We start from the raw sequence: 21,767 nt of genomic DNA on the forward strand, positions 1-21,767 counted from the left end.
GCTTCTCCAAATTGCTTTGCATGCCTTACCCACCCCCTCATCCCCTCTATTCTTAGCTCTCAAAAAAAAAAAAAAGATGCTGCAGTTATCATCCATCTTCTGACTTTTTATCATAGCTTTGCATACTCTTTTCAAATATTCTTTCTCTTTCTCCCTCTTCTTTTTAGCCTCACAATTTTGCTTTTTGTAGACCAATCAAAGATTTCTATGTGTGACTTCAAAGAAATATTACAAGACAAACCCTCTCCTGGTACAAGGGCTACAGAATTATTTGCATATATAATCTCTTCTTGTGCCTCCTGCTAGCATGGGCCTTTTCGTCTTCAATCATCATGGTATAACAAAAGAATAAATTATGGTACTACTGATAGAACGTTAAACTGACAATCTTCTGAGGCACCGGCAGTTTAATGGAAACCAAAGAAAATTCAAGATTATATATTTTCTCATAAATGGATTCCTTTTTCTGTCTTCTCTTTCACATATTATCAATTTTCTTGCCTTCTTATTATTCAGTTTCCTATCTGTCAAATAACAAATCCAAAGCTGCCTTTGAGCCAATCTCCTGTCAATGGAACTGTACTTGCTGATAGATGATTAAGGTATTGGCAAATCTGTTACAAGATGTTTAGGTTTATAATTAAATATTTAGTTAAATTAATAAACAGCAGCAATTTCAAGAAGACTAAAAGGATTGCCTTACCTGATATTTTGCCTCCTTCCTGACTACTTTGGGAAGATGTGAAAAGTGAAAATGAAGGTGTTTATATAGTGCCATCTAGCGACAGATACCTAAAAAAGCTCTGTATCATTTAGTGATTGCACTTAACCAGAGAAAACAAAATCCTTCTACTGGGGTCTGCTTTGGAATCTCCAGGTTTAATTCTAGTGTTTGGTTTTTTGGGTTTTTTGTTTAACCTTCTATAGGGATAATTCAATCCTGGGGTCTCCTTTGTTTTCACTGAAAGTTTTAAGCTTTAATCTGCTTTGTGGAGAGCCAAAAACATGAAAACTCTTTCAGTATCCAGAGGAATTGCTGCATTGGTATTTTAACTTTGGACTTTTTCTTGCTATCCCAGTTCTGTCTGTCACACTAAAATAAAACATTGATTCTGCTAGGTATAGGAAAATGTTAATAAGCTAAGAAAATGGAAATGATCACGTCATCTAAACCATAATATTGCTCCCCCTTCCAACTCTTCTCACTTAAATTTGTATTTCTCAAATTTTCAATATATGGACATGAAAAAACAAAGATGTCGGCCGGGCGCGGTGGTTCACGCCTGTAATCCCAGCACTTTGGGAGGCCAAGGCGGGTGGATCACAAGGTCAGGAGATCGAGACCATCCTGGCTAACACAGTGAAACCTCGTCTCCACTAAAAATACAAAAAATTAGCTGGGCATGGAGGCAGGCGCCTGTAGTCCCAGCTACTCAGAGGGCTGAGGCAGGAGAATGGCGTGAACCCGGGAGACAGAGCTTGCAGTGAGCCGAGATCACGCCACTGCACTCCAGCCTGGGCGACAGTGAGACTCCGTCTCAAAAAAAAAAAAAAAAGAAAAAAGAAAGATGTCTTCAATTATGCATATTAAAAATATACACCTACAAGAACAATAACCAAGTTTTAGAAGTTGGTCCACTGTTAGCAAAGTTCAGAATGAATAAACAACCCCTATATATATGGAAAGAAACAAAAATTTAAAAAACCATCGCCAAATCAGAAACTGCTGTCTAACTTAAATGAGTCATGCTTCCCAGAATCACCTTGTCCTTTTAAAGGCTGATCTCTAACTTGAGACTGGCTTTGCTTTGACTGTGGGATACTTCCAAGATCAGGTCTCCATTCTGATCCCACTCACCCGCTGCTCTGTTTCCAAAGTACTTCTGCCTTCCCTAGGGGGGCTCTCCTCCTGTACAGGCACTGACAGACTGATCAAATCTGCATGTGTCAATCACTGCCTACTTCCCAGCTGGTGACAGAGGTAGATTCCTACCAAATTTACTTAGAGGACTTGACTTTCTCAGGACCTCTACCTGTTGTGCATTGTCATGATCTTGCGGCTAAACTAATAGATGTGAAAGTGAATTGAAATGTAAAACATGCTGGGCAAGTCTAAAATGCTTTGAATGATAGGAGGTAATTAAATGAATGACTTTCAAACCTCACCTGATGTCTGCTGAGATATCATGTATCTACTAATTCAAGGGCCAAATCTCTAATTTCCCAATACCACCCATCACTTGGAAGTTTCTCTTCAACACATTGATCTTCTCATGGTTGCCTGATGCTTAGTTATGAAAGGGTTTCTTTTGTCTTGATCTTTTCACCATTAAGATAGGAAAGGCTGGGCATGGTGGCTCACGCCTGTAATCCTAGCACTTTGGGAGGCCAAGGCAGGTGGATCACTTGAGGTCAGGAGTTTGAGGCCAGCCTGGCCAACATGGTGAAACCCCCGTCTCTACTAAAAATATTAAAAGTTAGCCGGATGTGGTGGTAGTCACCTGTAGTCCCAGCTACTCCAGAGGCTGAGGCCCGAGAATTGAACTCAGGAGGCGGAGGTTGCAGTGAGCTGAGATTGTGCCAGTGCACTCCAGCCTGGGCAACAGAGCAAGATTTGGTCTCAAAAAAAAAAAAAAAAAAAAAAAAAAAAATTTTCAGGATGGTAGATTTTAGGACACTATACTTTCACCATGACCATGTTAATTAAAATAAGAGTAACTGAGTGAGATATACCTGCCTAAAGCAGTTTTAGTTAAAAAGGACTCACACCTCTTTTTTTTTTTTTTTTTTTTTTTTGAGACAGAGTCTTGTTCTGTTGCCCAAGCTGGAGTTCAGTGGCGCAATCTCGGCTCTCTGCAATCGCCGCCTCCTGAGTTCAAGCGATTCTCCTGCCTCACCCTCCCGAGTAGCGGGGATTACAGGTGCCCGCCCCACGCCTGGCTAATTTTTGTATGTTTAGTAGAGATGGAGTTTCACCATGTTGGTCAGGCTGGTCTGGAACTCCTGACCTTGTGATCCGCCTGCCTCAGCCTTGCAAAGTGTTGGGATTACAGGTGTGAGCCACCGCGCCCAGCCAACACCTCTGATCTTAATTTCAGCTAAATTACTACAGAATTTTTCTTTAAGAAACGAGATAGTGATCTCCTAATCTCTATGTTTCAGTACCCTTCCCTCATCCCCAATTCAAAGTCTCCTATTTTATTGACTGCATTAGCAGTGATTTCATAATTGGTAGTTACAATTGGCATGCAGTGAAGTTTAAGCTGTTGTTGGGATCTTTGTTGATTAAAGAGTTTTAAATTAAATACTAGTTTAGTACTTGATGTTATTTGAAAGGGGCAATCTTCCACAGCAGGAATTTTTGTGGAAGAATGCCAAGTAACGCTCACTTTATGTCTCACTTCCAATGCTCGCTAGGGGTGCCAAGTTTATTATGGGTTAGAAACTGAACAGGATTAAGTGGCCCATTTCTAAAATGTAATCATTGAATTTTCATATAATTTTATGAAGGCAATTTAATTATTTTATAATTACATAACCAGAACATAATATGATGTAAAGTCATGATGAATACACTGTCTTGTCTTAAGTATGGCAAAAAACCTTAATCAAATCATATACAGAGATTCAATTAAAGTAATACATAATCTGTTTTGGCATCTCTCTTTCCTTTCTGAGTAGGCATTAACCCAGAGTTTTCCTGGGAATATGGTTTTTTTAATAAGCCTTCCTTTTATTTATTCTGGCTTTCTAGTAACCTGTAAGACTATTTTGTGTTGCTCTTAAGTAGCATAATGACACCCAACAGTAAGACAGGAGAGTAGCTGTACATGAGAGGACCCTCCTCTTGGAATCTGTCCACTCACGTCTGGCCTCTGCTCTTGTCAATGTCGTGCAGATAGAGCAGGCATAGATGTTGGAGGTTGGGCTTTATTCTCTGCCCCACTTAAAAACAAACAAGGAAAAATGTCTGTGATGTCCAAAACCTGTTTATGGAATCTAGATTTCTTATTAAAATTTCATTAGTTTTATGGACATAATTAAGAGACGAAAGGACATTCCATCTTATAAGATAAACTCAAATGCTGCCAAGAGCTCTAAGGGATTAATGACCTCTCATATTAGAGTTCTCCTTAAAGAAAATTTTTATGCTTCAGGTACTAAAGAGAAAGTGACTAACAGGGATGAGCATAAATAGATATTTGTATCTTTATGGGTTAGAATTCAGGTCTGTAGAAGCAATATAACTATATGTTCAAAAATAGGGGCAGAATAATTCCTGTGTGTTAGGGACAGGGGTGAGAGGTACATTGATAGGAACTGGGAAGGACAGATATTATGGGTTCCATCAGGAAAGAGACCTGAGCCTGCCTGGACATCACACCTCTACAAGGAGAAAACCCAGTATGGAAATGTCAGTCTGCTGACAAACTGGGCACTAGGGCTGTGGTATGGGGGATCTGATTGAACTGTCTGAGCTGAATATAGGTAGTGGGGAGAAACTAGACTGCTAGCAGATAGTAGCAGATAGTCCTCTGAGGGAAGATGTATGTAAAGGCTTGAATAGGAGCTGGACCAGAAGATTCCATAACCTTATGTAGTGTCAATGGCAGAACAGCAGAGGACTAGCAGTCACAAATGGGTCACAAGACACGAAAGAAAAATGCAGCAGCTGCAACTGTAGACTAAAAAATCAAAGATGTTCTCTACTCAGAATGTAGCCACCCTCAGCACTGAGGGTCCTGGTATAGTGGAGGAAGCATCTGAATGATACATAAGACTTGTACTCTAATGGGATATATATAAATAAATAGAGAAGTATATAGCTAGATCTATACATATATATTTATCTTTTTATATTTACATATAAAGATATTTATACATATAAAATACTTAGTTATAGAAAATTTAAAATATGGCCAGGCAACGTGGCACGGTGGCTCACATCTGTAATCCCAGCACTTTGGGAGGCCAAGGCGTGTGGATCACCTTAGGTCAGAAGTTCAAGACCAGCCTGGTCAACATGATGAAACTCCATCTCTACTAAAAATACAAAAGTTAGCCAGGCATGGTGGCACGTGGTAGCCTCCCCACTCCAGCTTGGGCAACAGAGCAAGACTCTGTCTCAAAAAAAAAAAAGAAAAGAAAAGAAAAAGAAAAAAGGAGTTCCAGACCAGCCTGGCCAACTGGTGAAATGCCATCTCTACCAAAAATACAAAAATTAGCCAGGCATGGTGGCATGTGCCTGTAATCCCGTGTATTCAAGAGGCTGAGGGAGAAGAATCCCTTGAACCCAGGAGGCGGGGGTTGCAGTGAGCCAAGATTGCACCACTGCTCTCCGGCCTGGGTGATAGAGGGAGACTCCATCTCAAAAAAAAAAAAAAAAAGAAAAAAAGAAAAGAAAATATAAAATATTTATACATTCTACATTTAGTATATATTTTTCAAGTAAAGGCTTTATTTTCATATAGAAACCAAGGACTACAGAACAGCCTCCAGATTCCAAACTTCTGTTTCAGTAATCCTTGGTTTGCATATTAGGTAGGAAAGATTCTAGGAGTGCTAGATCTTTACAAGAAAAATTCTTAATATCATCCTTTACTTCCACCTTCAAAATCCCATACATACTATATACAGTTTTAGGTCTATATTAAACTGTTCAAAGAGGACGGGCCCAGTGGTTCATGTCTGTAATCCCAGCACTTTGGGAGGCTGAGGCAGGTGGATCACCTAAGGTCAGGAGTTCAACACCAGCCTGACCAACATGGTAAAACCCCTTCTCTACTAAAAATATAAAAATTAGCCAGGCATGGTGGCGTGCAGCTGTAATCCCAGCTACTCAGGAGGCTGAGGCAGGAGAATTGCTTAAATCCAGGAGGCAGAGGTTGCAGTGAGCCGAGATCATGCCACGGCACTCCAGCCTGGCCCACAGAGCCAGACTCTGTCTCAAAAAATAAATTAATTAAAAAAAATAAAAAATAAATAAGCCTGGGGGCAGTGGCTTACGCCTGTAATCCCAGCACTTTGGGAGGCCGAGGCAGGGGGATCACCTGAAGTCAGGGGTTCAAGACCAGCCTGGCCAACATGATCAAACCTTGTCTCTACTAAAAATACAAAAATTAGCCAGTCACTGTGGCGGGCGCCTGTAATCCCAGCTACTCGGGAGGCTCAGGCAGGAGAATCACTTGAACCTGGAAGGTGGAGGTTGCGGTAAGCCCAGATTGCGCCACTACATTCCAGCCTGGGTGACAGAGTGAGACTCTGTCTCAAAAAAAAAATAAAGTGGTCAAAGAAAGGGAAAAATGAAAAAGGTGTATTAATAAAGAGTTACTCAAAATCATGTTAGATGAAATGTGTTAGTCTTAAAAAATAGTTTTTGGCCAGGCACGGTGGCTCACGCCTGTAATTCCAACATTTTGGGAGGCCTAGGTGGGTGGATCACGAGGTCAGGAGTTCTAGACCAGCTTGGCCAAGATGGTGAAACCCCATCTCTACTAAAAATAGAAAAATTAGGCCGCTGACGCAGCGCGCCCAAGATGGCGGCGCGGTCGTCGTCGGGGGTGGCGGCGGCAGAGGGGGCGGCGGCCCGGGCGGCAGCGGAGACGGCAGCCGTGACGGTGGCAGCGGCGGCGCGGGACCTGGGCCGGGGGGAATGAGGCGGCCGTGGCGGGCCAGCGGCGGAGCCGTGTAGCGGAGAAGCTCCCCCTCCCTGCTTCCCTTGGCCGAGCCCGGGGCGCGCGCGCACGCGGCCGTCCAGAGCGGGCTCCCCACCCTCACTCCCGCGACCCGCACCGCACCCCCACCGGTGCCCGGAGGATGATGAAGCTCAAGTCGAACCAGACCCGCACCTACGACGGCGACGGCGACGAGAAGCGGGCCCATGCCTGTGTTTCCGCAGCGAGAGCGAGGAAGAGGAGTGGCTGTCTGACCCAGAAGCAGAAGTTTGCTGAAGAACAGATGTGAGTGGCACTATTACTTCCGTCATCTGCCTTAGACGTTGACGTCGTATCTGGAGTTGTAGCCGCCAGTTTGAGGCCATGAGGAGGAATGGGAGAGTGCAAAGATACAGAGTCAGGGCCTTGATGGCATCAAGTGGTCAGACCAGCTCCAGTAGCTGTCTTCCTCAGCTTTCTGTTAGTGAGAAAATCGGCTCACTGCAGACCCCCTGCCTCCGGCTCCCGTGATTCTCCTGCCCCGGCCTGCGGGCTGCCTGGGATTGCCGGCGCGCGCCACCACCGCTGCCTGCTTTTTCTCCTTTGGCTGGAGGCGCGGTTTCGCCATGTTGGCCACGCTGCTCTCCAGCTCCTGACCTCGAGTGGTCTGCCCGCCTCGGCCTCCCGAGGTGCTGGGACTGCAGACGGAGTCTCGCTGACTCAGTGCTCGGTGTTGCCCGGGCTGGAGTGCGGTGGCCTGGTCTTGGCTCCCTGCAGCCTCCGCCTCCCAGCCGCCTGCCTTGGCCTCCCAGGGTGCTGGGATTGCAGCCCCTGCCCGGCGGCCGCCCCGTCTGGGAGGTGGGGAGCGTCTCTGCCCGGCCACCCTGTCTGGGAAGTGAGGAGCGCCTCTGCCTGGCCACCCATCGTCTGGGAAGTGAGGAGCGCCTCTGCCCGGCCGCCCCGTCTGGGATGTGGGGAGCGCCTCTGCCCGACCACCCTGTATGGGAGGTCTACCACGGAGGCCAGAAGCAATGTGAGGGCTGGACGTGGTGGCTCATGCCTGTAGTCCCGGCGCTCTGGGAGGCCGAGGCGGGTTGATCACTTCAGGCTAGGAGTTCGAGACCAGCCTGGCCAACATGGCGAAACATATGAAAAATACAACAGACAAACCAACCAACCAACCCAGTGACAACAAAACAGCTCTACCCTGGAGTCATACTCTAATTTTTTCTATTTTCCTCCCTTTCTGATCCTTTATCCCACTTTCTTTTTCTTCCTCTTCCTTCTCCTTCTTCTTTGTCAAATAGAGGATTGAGTTATTATCATTGATCCATACAGAGTCCCTCCCTCATTCATTTTCTTTAATTCCCACTCCCCATTTCTATTCCCCGTCTTCCCACGTGCAACCTTCCTAATATGTTTGATATGCATCTTTTTGTTTGTATGTATTTTTAGAAAATGTTTATTGTTTTGTGTGCAAAAAAAATCAATAAAAAAAATTCTAAAATAAAAATAAAAAATAGAAAAATTAGCCAGGCGCGGTGGTGGGCGCCTGTAATCCTAGCTACTCAGGAGGCTGAAGCAGGATAATCACTTGAACCCAGGAGGCGTAGGTTCCAGTGAGCCGAGATCATGCCACTGCACTCTAGCCTGGACGACACAGCAAGACTCCATCTCAAAAAAAAAGAAGAAAAAAAGAATCATTTTTAAAGTAGGATGCAATCAGAACTTTTATACATATATAAAATTAACACGTCAAAGATTTTATATAGCTTTGTAATTAATGAGGGAAGCAGTAACATGCTACAATTGATTCATAGGAGAATTAAAAATATCACATATATAATAAGCAATGAGGAAACAAATGTATAAACAAATGCAAAAGGCGTTGGTGTGAGGCAGCCAATAGTGAAGGTGGCTACATGGGTCGCTATGGAGACAGGGCTGTTTCCGGGGAGGGTGTGATGGGGTAACAAGTGCATGACAATGGGAGTTACTCTCAGCACAAGAATGTACAGCAAAGGCAAGAGTAGCAGCAGCATTAACCCATGTGACAGCCACACCTTGGTGAAGTTAGCACTTTACATATATGAATATCTGCTCCATGTAGGAGTTCAGAAATCATCCCGAACATTTTTATCAGAGATAAGATGGGGGAAAAAATTGGGAGAACCACCAGGATTCTTACATTCCTGGTGTTGTGTATTTTGAGATCTCTTCTCGGCAGCTCCAGAGCCAAGGGAAACATGTGAACACTCAAGTGTAACAAAAAACTTCCATGATTATCTTTTTATGTCACCTTGGTACCCTGGAGGTCCAAGGTTCCCATTGAGGATACCTAAACAGGCACTCGGAAGTATCCTAGGAAGCCAGCCATTACTCCCCAGTGGAATCCAACTTGACAACAAGGACATTTAAGTATGGGTGGGCCAATTTCTCCAAGAGGAATGGTGCCCTGAGGGCCACAGTCTGACCCTTGGTTGTCAGTACAGAATGATGAAGGTGCAATGAGATGCCCAGTGAATGCTTTAGGTGGCTCTGGAATGCCTAGAATGAACATGGGTCTGGAGGGTGGCAGGTCTTGGCCAAACCCAACAAATGCCAATTCAGTACCATACTCCTCAACATCTCCTGGGAATTACATAGGCCCTCCAGGAGGTGAGGTCCACAGGAACATCCGTCATGTCTAGTCTAGCAGATTTAATCAACCCTGGAGATATGAATGAATGCAGTATGTCCTAGACCTAACAGACCTAATTTTCCAGTGGGACCTGGGTGAAATGGTCCCATGGATGGAGTAGGGGGAAGGGAGTCACATCACATGAATGGCTTTTAGGCTCAGGAGATATGGACAGTATTTCTAAGAATTCTCCTGATAAAATGAGCCTGCGTAATCAACTGGGCTCAGGGATAATGGCAAAACTGGGGGAAATTTTTAAAATCCTTTTCAGGGAGTTACTCCTCTTGCATAACAGTGAGTGTGTGATCCATTACCAAGTCCCCTCATGTAAACCACAGTGAACTAGCCCATCACAGAACTATCATAAAGGAAAATTATTTATCACAGTGTACATTTAAACAAAGGAATCTGCCCGGGTGTGGTGGCTTACACCTGTAATCCCAGCACTTTGGGAGGCCATGGTGGGTGAACCACTTGAGGTCAGGAGTTTGATACCAGCCTGGCTAACATGGAAAAATCCTGTCTCTACTAAAAATATAAAAATTAGCCAAGCGTTGTGGCACATGCCTGTAATCCCAGCTACTCGGGAGCCTGAGGCAGGAGAATTGCTTGAACCTGGGAGGCCGAGGTGGGAGGATTACTTGAGTCCAGGAGTTCAGGACCAGCTTGGGCAACAAAGTAAGATCGTGTCTAGTACCAGCTAGTCAGGAGGCTGAGGAACAAAAATTGCTTGAACTGGAAGGTGGAGATTGCAGCGAGCCAAGATCATACCACTGAACTCCAGCCTTGGTGACAGAGTGAGACTCTGTCCCCCACCCCAAAAGAAAAGAAAAGAAAAGGTACAAAGTGGCATATTAAAGTTGACTTAAACTGAACTGCAAATAATTATGTTTGTATGTATGTATGTGGGAAGAAGAATGTACTGTATCTGTGTGTTATATGGACATAGACACAAACATACATTGACCCTCAGGACATTGTAAAATATTATTACATAACATCTTAGGTACAAATAAGTAGGGATATTTATTCCATCCTTTATTCACATTAACATTTTAATTACTAAAAGTTGCTTCTGCATCCTCCCTGAACTATTGTGTGCTATCTATATCCCTGCTTTATGCAAGTTTGTTCGTTCATCCTTCCTTCCTTCCTTCCTTCCTTCCTTCTTTTTTTTTTCGACAGAGTCTCACTCTGTCACCTAGGCTGAAGTGCAGTGGGACAATCTGGGCACACTACAATCTTCACCTCCTGGGTTCAAGTGATTCTCTTTCCTCAGCCTCCCAAGTAGCTGGGACTACAGGCATGAGCCACCATGCCCAGCTGTAAGTTATTTCTTAAGATGAACTCAGATGTTATGTTTTTGTAAGTGTCTGCAGTCATGGACAGGAATAAAATCACTTATTTGAGAGTTTATATTAAAAAAAGTAAGTAAATACAAAACTTGCTTATTACAGGAATGGAAATAAAGAAATCAGTTGTATTTCCACCTGACAAAATTAATTTGCATGTTTGTGAGTAAGAGCTGTTTGCACTGCTATCCATTATCTACAATTTGCAGAGTTGTAAAATATCTCAAAGACAATGAAAGGTGCAATGATCCCAGCTAAACCACCTAATTTTCTATTGAAGTCATCAGTAATCTTTTTGATGCATTTCAAAGTCTTTTATAGTTTTTCTCTACATTAGCAGTCATGGAAAAAATAGATTCCTTTCAGATGCTCCTATTTATCCCTCAGTTCTTTCACAAATAACTCCACTAGAAGCTTTCAATTAACCGGGTGTGGTGGCAGGGGCCTGTAATCCCAGCTACTTGGAAGTTGGAGGCAGGAGAATCCCTTGAACTCGGGAGGTAGATGTTCCAGTGAGCTGAGTTTGCGCCATTGCGCTCCAGCCTGGGCAACAAGAGGGAAACTCCGTCTCAAAAAAAAGAAAAAAAAAAAATTCTTTGCCTGATCCTTTCAACTGATTGTAATCTCTCTCTTTTTGTAGCTCCACAATCCCATTGTCTCTTTTATGACAGTGTCTCACTTTATCATCAGTGATAGTTATGTATCTACCTTATTCTCCATACTAGATTTTAAATTGCTTTTCTTGAATCCTCTGCATTAGCTAACAGAGTGTCTACATATATAATATGCTCAATAGATACGTTTAATTGCATTTAATGTAATTCTTATATGCATTCAACTAGTCTTAATCAGCTTTGCTTATTATAGGTAGAGATAGCACTTTCCTGCAAAGTAAGATCTGAGGAGCGATCTTTATCTGAAACAGGTCTTAGTCAATTTAGGAAGTTTATTTTACCAAAGTTAAGAACACAGGCCCATGACACAGCTTCAGGAGGTCCTGATGACATGTGCCTAAGGTGGTTGGGGCACAGCTTGGTTTTGTACATTCTAGAGAGACATGTAAGATGTACATTGGTTCTGTGTGGAAAGGCAAGATAACTCAAAGCGGGGAGGGGGCTTACAGGTCATAGGTAGGAAAGAGACAAAGCTTTGCATTCTTTTGAGTTTCTGATTAGCCTTTCCAATGGAGGCAATTAGATATGCATTTATCTCAGTGAGCAGAGAGATGACTGAGTTCTCTCTGTCCTTTCTCCACAAGGAAATTTCTTGTGAGAGAACTATGTAGCTTTATCTTAGTAGCTATCTTTTTTAGGAATAGAATAGGAGGCAGGTTTGTCCTAAGCAGTTCCCAGCTTGACTTTTCCGTTTGGCTTAGTGATTTGGCAGGGGGTGGGGGCGGGGGGGGGGTCCAGAAATTTATTTTCCTTTCACAGAATCATATTCCACAGTATTAATATAAATCGAAGAACTCCAGGCAATGCTTGCTTTAGATCTGGCCTGTTCCCAAATCTCTCTCTCTCTTGAACTACGAGTGCCTGAAAACATTTCCAGTACTAGATTTACTAATGAATTTAGTGAATTAACGCATCATCACTAAAAGGCAATTATGGTGCCTCACTACCCATTAGCTGCTATTAATAGATCAGTATGGAGTAGTTTACCAGTTTGATAGGTCTCAAAAGAATGGTAAAGAAAAGGAAGTGAGTTTTTTTCCTTTCCTTTAAATAGGAAATGAGGAAGTAGAACACTTGTAGTTGGGGATGTGTTGGGTCTACATTTAATAAAGATAAACAGATGTCCTTCATGGTCATCCTTATGAGAAGACTGTACTGGTATTTTCTGTAGTGCAATTAGAAGTTTAGAAAAAGATTTCCTTGAAAAGTGGGAATAAAATATTTTAAAACCTTTTTAATGGATGCCTCTTATTTTTTGAAACACAGTTTAGATCGTGATCATAAGCTAATATTTATGGGTTGGCGTTACACTGAAATATTTATGTTACTGGATGTGGAAACAGATTGGAGAAGTTTAAAACACTGTGTTTAAAACTGGCAATGATTGCTGTGGGACCCAGAAACAGTTGGCATCCTTGCATAAAAGACACTCGATGTCAATTACTTATGCACTAAACGGGTCTAGAATTCCAGATTAAATTGTCCACAGTTTTGATTCAATTAGCTTTTGATTCAGTGCCTATGCCTTTAATGACAAAGCTATTCCAGGAAAAGTTGAGCCCTGGAAAAGTTTTATCTAGCTAAGATCCCCCTGAAGGGAGGATGTGAGTCACATTGCACTTACATTGGCAAATAAAACCATAATGCATGTCTGCTCCCTGTGGATTTTAATTTGCAGCAACAATAAACTTCAAGTAACGGGCCTTAGGTTAAGAGGTTGAATATCAAATTCAAGTCACAACTAGAAGGTCTTGTCTTAAAAAAGGTGAGGTAAATGTCACAGGCCAAATGGTCTCAGAGGCCTTGTAGAAATGCCTCCCCTCTCACATTGAGAGAGCTTGATGTTTCCTCCACCCCAGATATTGTCATGTGAGTCTTTTCACTTTAATTAGTTCTTTTTCTTTTCTTTTTTTTTTTTTTTTTTTGAGACAGAGTCTTGCTCTGTTACCCAGGTTGGAGTGCAGTGGTGCAATCTCAGTTTACTGCAATCTCCACTCCCTGGGTTCAAGCGATTCTCATGCCTCAGCCTCCCGAGCAGCTGGGATTATAGGTGTCCACAACCATGCCTAGCTAATTTGTGTATTTTTAGTATAGACAGAGTTGCACCATGTTGGCCAGGCTGGTCTCGAACTCCTTACCTCAAGTGATTGCCCACCTTGGTCTTCCCAAGTGCTGGGATCACAGGCCTGAGCCACCACACCCAGCCTCCCTTTAATTAGTTCTTTCAAATCAGATTGCACCTTGCACTTACAGCTCTAGGGGAAAAGGGCTAAGAATATAACAAAGACAAAATTTTAAGTTGTCAAGTCATGAATTTCCCATCGGTGTCTCTCCTTAGGGTACACTTTCATCTCTAAATGGTCAGGCTGCTTTTCCCCCTTCAGTTATTCATTAATGTATTCTTTCATTTTTACTTTATTTTACTTATTCATTTATGTTCATTTATTCATTCCTAAGCAGACACTTACTGAGAAACTATGGTGTTTCTTAATGGATGTGCTATTGGCATTTTGGATGAGATAGTTCTTTGTGCAGAGCTGTCCAGTATATTCCAAGACATTTGTAATTTCTGGGCTTCACCCACAAAGCAGTCCTCAATTTCTGAGCATCCTAACTCCCAACCCCCACTTCTGTTTCCAGGAATAGCAGAAGAATGTCTCACACCACAATTTCTATTCTCAAACATTGCCGGAGAAGAACCTTGAGTAGAGTCCACTGTCAGAGAACATTGGGATGAATAACAAAATTCTAGACCTCCAGAAGTTGACAATCTCATAAGGAAAACACATAAGTAAATACAGTGCAATGTGAGTATCACGCACAAACTAGTGACTGCTGGGAATATTCTAGAAGGCTTCTCAATGCTTGAATGAGAAATGCTTGAGGTAAGTCTTTAAGAACAAGTAAAAGTTAGCTAGATGAAGATTCTAGGCATCAGGAGAGATCCAAAGGACATTCTAGAGTTCAGACAAATGTTTTAGAAGGGCTGAAAGCAAGTTCATCAAGGCTGGTGAATGGAACTGGAGTTAGGGAGGTGGTGGTGATTGATAAAACTGGTGTCGTTAGGGAACTAGATCAAGGAGAATGTCACAGGCCAGGCTATTGTATCTGGACTTTATTCTTAGGAATATGGGGGTGATGAGTGACATAATCAGATCTGAGTTTTGAAAAGATAACTCTAGCAAGGAGTCTGGGAATCAATTGGAGAAAATAAGACTGGTGACAGGGAAAACCATTTGGAGGATGTTGGAATAATTCAAAGAGAAACGAAGGATACTTCAATGGATTTCAGTGGATACTGCGACAAATACGGTGAAGACCGCAAACGCCTTCTAGCCAAAGACCACCAGGAACACACCTTTAGTTGAACACGTTGGTTTTATTACTGTCATAAACGGGGAGAGCTCTCTCATGGGGAACTGAGACGCATTTCAGTTAGGAGATGTTAAAACCTATTTAAAGGGTTTGACCTTCCATTGGATAATTCTGGGGAGAGTCTGAGGAAACAGAGTTACTCACTATCAAAAAGTGAAGGCAATTCTATGATTAAGTATCTCAATAAATCTTATCTATAGAAAGGGGAGACTAGAGGAAGGATTCGTAAGGAAATACCAGTCACTTACATTGGCTGGGAGAGAAGGTTGTTCAGTGTTTTGTGGGTTGCCCAGTAATCTTATTTTTGTCTCACTTTAACACGGTTTACATTGTATATAGAATGAAAGGGCTTGGCTGTGAGGGGAGGTAAACAGGATAGCAGTTAAATGGCATTGGTGATCAGGCACAGTGGCTCATACCTGTAATCCCAGCACTTTGGGAGGCTGAGGTGGGTGGGTCACCTGAGGTCAAAAGTTGGAGACCAGCCTGGCCAACATTGTGAAACCTCGTCTCTACTAAACATACAAAAATTAGCCAGGCATGGAGGCGTGCATCTGTAGTCCTAGCTACTGGGGAGGCTGAGGTAGGAGAATTGCTTAAACCTGGGAGGCAGAGGTTGCAGTGAGCTGAGATCACGCCACTGCACTCTAGCCTGGGCAACAGAGCGAGGCTCCGTCTCAAAAAATAAAAAGAAGGCATTGGTTTCAGTGACCTTTTATTTTTCATTTTTATGAAAAGATGCTTGATCAAGTTAATAAACTGAGGAAAAATACCTTGCAGAGAGTGAAAAGTGAGTGAAGTGAGTGAGGGGAGAGTAATTAGTGTAATAATTCTGCAGACATGGGAGATCATAAATTTTCATTGGTGAATTCTACAGAGTTGTTTGATTTCTTCTGTTGACACCTACTAGCCAAGATAAATAAAAATGGAGGACACGTATGAATTATATCTATTTCCTCCTTTCCAGTAGCTACTAATTTCCATTTGAAGATCCATGTGATTTTAGGGAAATGGATTCAATTTCCAGCTTTAATGTGAGACACAGAACTGAGTTTAAGCTTATCAGTTTATCCCATTTACCTGGCCTGAGGAATTAGGTAAATGGTGGGCACGTAACTTAGGGTTTTTACTGGGAATACTGGGTCACATTTTTGCTTTTCCCTGCTGAAAATGAAAGCAAAAGGATTGGGTAGCAGGCTTCTTAAGATAGTCAGGGCTTGTCCTGAGAATGAAGCCAAGCCTGAAAAAAGCAGAGTGGAAAGACAAAAAGAAACTTGCTTTTGCATCATTTGAGCTGCAAGATCAAGCTTCATTTGAAGTCAGTTTTACCTTTGGACTTTTCAGCCCAAATATACTTTATTATTTAAGCAAGTGTAAGTTCCATTGCTTGTAACCTTGTGCCTCCCTCCCTCCCTCCCTTCCTTCCTTCTTGCTTGCTTTCTTGCTTTCTTTTTGATGGATTTTCACTCTTGTTGCCCAGGCTGGAGTAAAGTGGCATGATCGCGGCTCACTGCAACCTCCACCTCCCGGGTTCAAGTAATTCTCCTGGCTCAGCCTCCCCAGCAGCTGGGATTACAGGCGCCCACCACCATCCCCAGCTAATTTTTTGTATTTTTAATAGAGATGGGGTTTCACCATGTTGGTCAGGATGGTCACGAACTCTTGACCTCAAGTGATCCACCCGTCTTGGCCTCCCAAAGTGCTAGAATTACAGGCGTGAGCCACCGCGCCCAGACTTGCTTGTAACCTTGTCTCTAGCCTAACAAATTTAAGGAGAGAAGAAGGTTGACTTCAAGGTTGATCCAGGGTTATGGTTGAGGTGGGCATGTGCAAAAAGAAGAACAAGGTGTGTGAAGTGTGTTGGCAAAAGAATGGTTAAAATAATAATGGTAGACTCAATAGGCAAGAAAGAGCCTGGTCTTTTTCTACTAAGATGGCCCTTTTCGCTATACCTTCTTAGGGTCAAAGTCTGTATTTTCCATGCTATTCTCTAGATTAGAGAATAATTTAATTAGAATAAATTAATATACAAATTAATTAATTTTTTCATAAGCATGATACTGTGCCAAATTTTGTGAGAATACAAGTCTAATTTGGGTTTCTAATACTTGTACTATATAATTAGGGGGTTACGAGTGTGCACACACACGCACATGCACACACACACACACACCATTTACCTATTAACTTACTAAGCACTTAAAAGCAAGACAAAGCAAAATATGAGGAAGAACTTAAGTGAATTTTGCAGATGGCAAGTGCAATGGGATTTGAGAAGTGGAAAACAATCTGTGCTATGCAGCTAATGTGGGGTGATTAGAGAAAATTCCCCAGGGCTCTTTTTTCTCTCGGTTGAAGTGCTAGTATTAGAGAGGACAGCAGGCTTACTCTGTTTCTGATATGGGAGATGAGATTTTTTTACTGCTCTGTGACCTTGAGCAAGTCACTTAACCTCTTTGAGCTTCATCTTTTTCATTAAAACATTTTTGATAATAATTTAAGTCTCTACCTCTTTCTCAAGGTTGTAACAAATCAAAATCATAATGAGAAACAACGGACGTTATAGTAGATTCCAAACTGGAAAGTATGAAAGAAAGTAGAGAATGATGATTAATAGTGGTCTTTGGCAGACCCAGAGCTACTCCAACTTCCCTGGGAGTTTTGGTTTTGTTTTTTTGTTTTTCTCAAAAGTCTTAATTTCTGATGGTTAAAATTTTAGAAGATAGACTAGAAACAATGACAAAACTTTGAAGGAGAAACCATTATGCATGTCATAGCATGTGTGTAACTGCCCAGGGGGTTCCCCTTGCTGGCTGCCTACACAGAGCCAATTCAAGACAGGGGATTTGCAATAGAGAAAGAATAATTCACGCAGAACTGGCTGTGCGGGAGATGGGAGTTTTATTGTTACTCAAATCAGTCTCCCTGGGCATTTGGGAGCAGAGTTTTTAAGGATAACTTGGTGGGTGGAGGGGGGTGCGGGGGGTGAAGCCAGTGAGCCAGCAGTGCTGATTTGACAGAGATGAAATCATAGGGAGTTGAAGCTGTCTTGTGCTGAGTCAGTTCCTGGGTGGGGGCCACATGATCAGATGAGCCAGTTTATTAATCCGGGTGGTACCCGCTGATCCATCAAGTGCGGCATCTGCAAAATAGTCAAGCATTGATCTTAGGAGCAGTCTAGGGAGGGTCAGAATCTTGTAGCCTCCGGCTGCATGACTCCTAAACCATAATTTCTGATCTTGTGGCTAATGTCCATCCTACAAAGGCCATCTAGTCCCCAGGCAAGAAGGAGATCTGCTTTGGGAAAGGGCTGTTACCATCTTTGTTTAAACGATAAACTACAAACTAAGTTTCTCCCAAAGTTAGCTCAGCCTACGCCCAGGAATGAACAAGGACAGCTTGGAGGTTAAAAGTGAGATGGAGTCGCTTAAGTTAAATCTCTTTCCCTGTCTCAGTCATAATTCTGCAAAGGGGGTTTCATGTGTACCTCTAACAATTCCCTCTATCATCTTAATTGTTTTAAAGTGCTTTTGTAGATACATTTTAATCTCAAATATAAGACTGGGATCAAGAGAAAGATGTATAATAAAACTGGCCATTTCTATTTTGGACCAAGGTAAAATTTCATTCAATGGAATTTGTTCATGTAGTTCTGCTTTTGTAAGCTTTGTAAATTAATTTCTTCATAGTATAACTTGAATACATTAAATATAAAGTCCCAATACCAGCAAGGATCCCCACCCACATATACATTTAATACAAAGTCATAATAAAGGTAATAGGGGAAATATTGCCTGTGAGATCCTTAAAGATCCTGCCCTGGATCTCTTTCTCCTTCTTTTCTTAGGCCAAAATAATTTCTATAAATCTTATTTCTGTTATCTGAACTATACGTTTTGTTATTTTCTCTTGCTTTCTTCCCAGTCCCTTGCTTGTCCTCTTGTCTACCCCTAATCTTCCTATAACATAGGGTAGTTATAAAGCTTTCTTCAACAGCCCTCTTTCAGGGACCTTATATAAACCACACTTAACATCAGGAGGGATTTGCAGGCAGTAGTCCTTTCATCTGAGAACCAGTATGGGTTCTCAGATGAACCCATCATTACATTACATTACATTAACAAGGTATAGAAGCAGAATTTGTGTTCTAGACACAGAAGAATACAGTGAGCTGCGAGCCTGTCACTGCACTCCAGCCAGAGCAACAAGAGCAAAACTCCATCTTAAAAAGAAAAGGAAGAAAGAAAGTGAGGAGCATTAATAATCATAAAGCAGCATAGACCCCAGTCTCTCTGCTTCTAGAAGTGCCCAAGAGGCTATAGTCAGTGGCATAACAAAGACATTCTTGAAGTAGATTGAATATCTGTTTATTAATTTCTATCTTTATACCAATGTCTTCAGTGGCTTCAGTGTGTAGAGATACATTTTAGCTTTACTTATCACTCTCCCATATCCCTCAGGATACAGACAGGCGATTGAAACTATTACAATAAAACGTGGCCAGTATTGAAAGCTGCAAACAACAGAACACACAGTGTCTAGTTTATCTTGAAAAGGAATTTATTAAGATATTGAGCAGCTTCTCAGATGTCCAAGAGAGCCTTATAATCAGGTTTAGAGGGTACGTAGCCTATAATAACGAGGCTACTGGGCTTCAAGTGAAGACTGTTCTGCTCCTGCTCCTGGATAGAGAAAAGAAAGCTTGCACTTTCGCACTGTCAACAATGGATATAGGACTTCACTAAATTTGGATGCCCTTTTAAAAAACTTTATTTTCGCGTTTTCACAAGATGGCACTGAAGGCGAAAAGGAAGCTCCTGCCCCTCCTAAAGCTGAAGCCAAAGCGAAGGCTTTGAAGGGCCAGAGGTGGTGCTGAAAGGTGTCCACAACCGCAGAAAAAGGAAGATCCGCACGTCACCCACCTTCTGGTGGCTCAAGACACTGCAACTCAGGAAACTGACCAAATATCTCTGGAAGAGCACCCCCAGGAGAAACAAGCTTGACCACTATGCTATCATCAAGTTTCCTCTGACCACTGAGTCCGCCATGAAGAAGATAGAAGACAACAATGAAACCACCATTACGAAGTTACAACTGAGATAGTGAAAGAGATCTGACCTACCCAGCTCCAGCTGGCTTCTAACCTCCAAGCTGTCCTTGTTCATTCCTGTGCAGAGGCTGAACTAACTTTGGGAGGATCTTAGGTGATAGTTTAAAACAAAGATGAAGCTGGGCACAGTGGCTCACGCCTGTAATCCCAGCACTCTGGAGGCAGAGGCAGGCAGATCACCTAAGGTCAAGAGTTCGAGACCAGCCTGACCAACATAGAGAAACCCTGTTCTCCACTAAAATTCAAAATTAGCCAGGCATGATGGCACATGCCTGTAAACCCAGCTACTCAGGAGGCTGAGACAGGAGAGTCTCTTGAACCCGGGAGGCAGAGGTTGAGGTGAGCCGAGATTGCGCCATTGCACTCGGGCAACAAGAGCAAAACTCCATCTCAAAAAAAAAAAAGAAGAAAGAAAAAACAAAGTGATAACAGGCCTCTCCCAAGGCAAACCCCTTCTTGCCTGGGGACTAGACTGCCTTTGTGGGACTAGCAAATTAGCCAAAATATTAGAAATTATAGTATACGAGTCATGCAGCTGGAGGCTATGAGATTCTGACCCTTCCTAAATTTGCTCCTGGGTATAACATCATTGTTGTTAAGCCTAAGATCAGTGCTTGAGATATTTTGTAGACCCTGCACTTGATGGATCAGCTGGTACTACCCAGATAAACGGGCTCATCTGATCTTGTGACCCCCCCACCCAGGAACTGACTCAGCCGAAGAGGACAGCTTCAACTTCCCATGATTTCATGTCCGACCTGACCAATCTGCACTCCTGACTCACTGTCTGCCCCCCACAACCCAAGTAATCCTTAAAAACTCTCATCCCCAAATGCCCAGGGAGACTGATTTGACCAATAATAAACTCTGGTCTTCTGCACAGCCAGCTCTGCATGAATTACTCTTTCTCTATTGCAATTCTCCTGTATTGATAAATTGGCTTTGTCTAGGCAGCAGGCAAGATGAACCCACTGGGCGGTTACAGCAACACACTTGTGTTCATTGAAGATGTTAAAGCGAACAAGCACCAGATTAAACAGGCTGTGAAGAAGCTCTATGACATTGATGTGGTCAAGGTGAACACCCTGATTAGGCCTGATGGAGAGAAGAAGGCATATGTTTGACTGGCTCCTGATTACCATGCTTTGGGTGTTGCCAACGAAATTGGGATTATCTAAAGTGAGTCTAGAGGATGAATCCTAAATATATATGTATATTTTCATCAGAAAAAATTTTTATTTCCATTTCTTTACTTTTAAAAAAATGTTTAATTTTGAAATAATTGTAGATTCTTAGAAAGTTGCAAAAAATGGTTTATAGAGGTCCCTTGTACCCTGCACCCACATTCCCTCAATGGTTACATCTTATATATAGTATAAATTAAAAATACAGAATTTTTTTTTTTTTTTTTTTTTGAGACAAGGTCTCACTGTCACCAAGGCTGGAATGCAGTGGCACGATCACTGCTCACCACAGCCTCGAACTTACCAGGCTCAGGTGATCCTCCCACCACCTCAGTCTCTCCAGTAGCTGGGCCTATAGGTGCATGTCACCACACCTGACTAATTTTTGTATTTTTAGTAACGATGGGGTCTCTTTATGTTGCCCAGACTGTTCTTGTACTCCTGGGCTCAAGGGATCCACCCACCTCAGCCTCCCAAAGTGTTGGGATTACAGGTATGAGCCACTGGGCCCAGCCTAAACACAGAAATGTATATTGGTACAATCCATTGACTTCATTCAGATTTTCCTCTATAGGCACTCATTGTGTGTGTGTGTGTGTGTGTGCGCGTGTGTGTGTGTACATTTCTATGCAATTGTGTAGAATCATATAACCAGCACCGTAATCAAGAAAATGCACAAGCAGTAGTGCTTGGCCAGGCACAGTGGCTCATGCCTGTAATCCCAGCACTTTGGGAGGCC

The 21,767-nt window shown here is 42.6% G+C and overlaps 2 pseudogenes; both read left to right on the plus strand.

Annotated features, from left to right (window-relative positions):
- Nucleotides 1–8,663: 8,663 nt before the first annotated feature.
- LOC100607078 lies at nucleotides 8,664–9,625 on the plus strand (annotated as a pseudogene).
- A 5,847-nt stretch (nucleotides 9,626–15,472) lies between these two features.
- LOC115831270 lies at nucleotides 15,473–21,022 on the plus strand (annotated as a pseudogene).
- The last annotated feature ends 745 nt before the right edge of the window (nucleotides 21,023–21,767 follow it).

The sequence above is a fragment of the Nomascus leucogenys genome, chromosome 18, assembly GCF_006542625.1.
Source record: "Nomascus leucogenys isolate Asia chromosome 18, Asia_NLE_v1, whole genome shotgun sequence".
In the NCBI taxonomy this organism is placed as follows: domain Eukaryota; kingdom Metazoa; phylum Chordata; class Mammalia; order Primates; family Hylobatidae; genus Nomascus; species Nomascus leucogenys.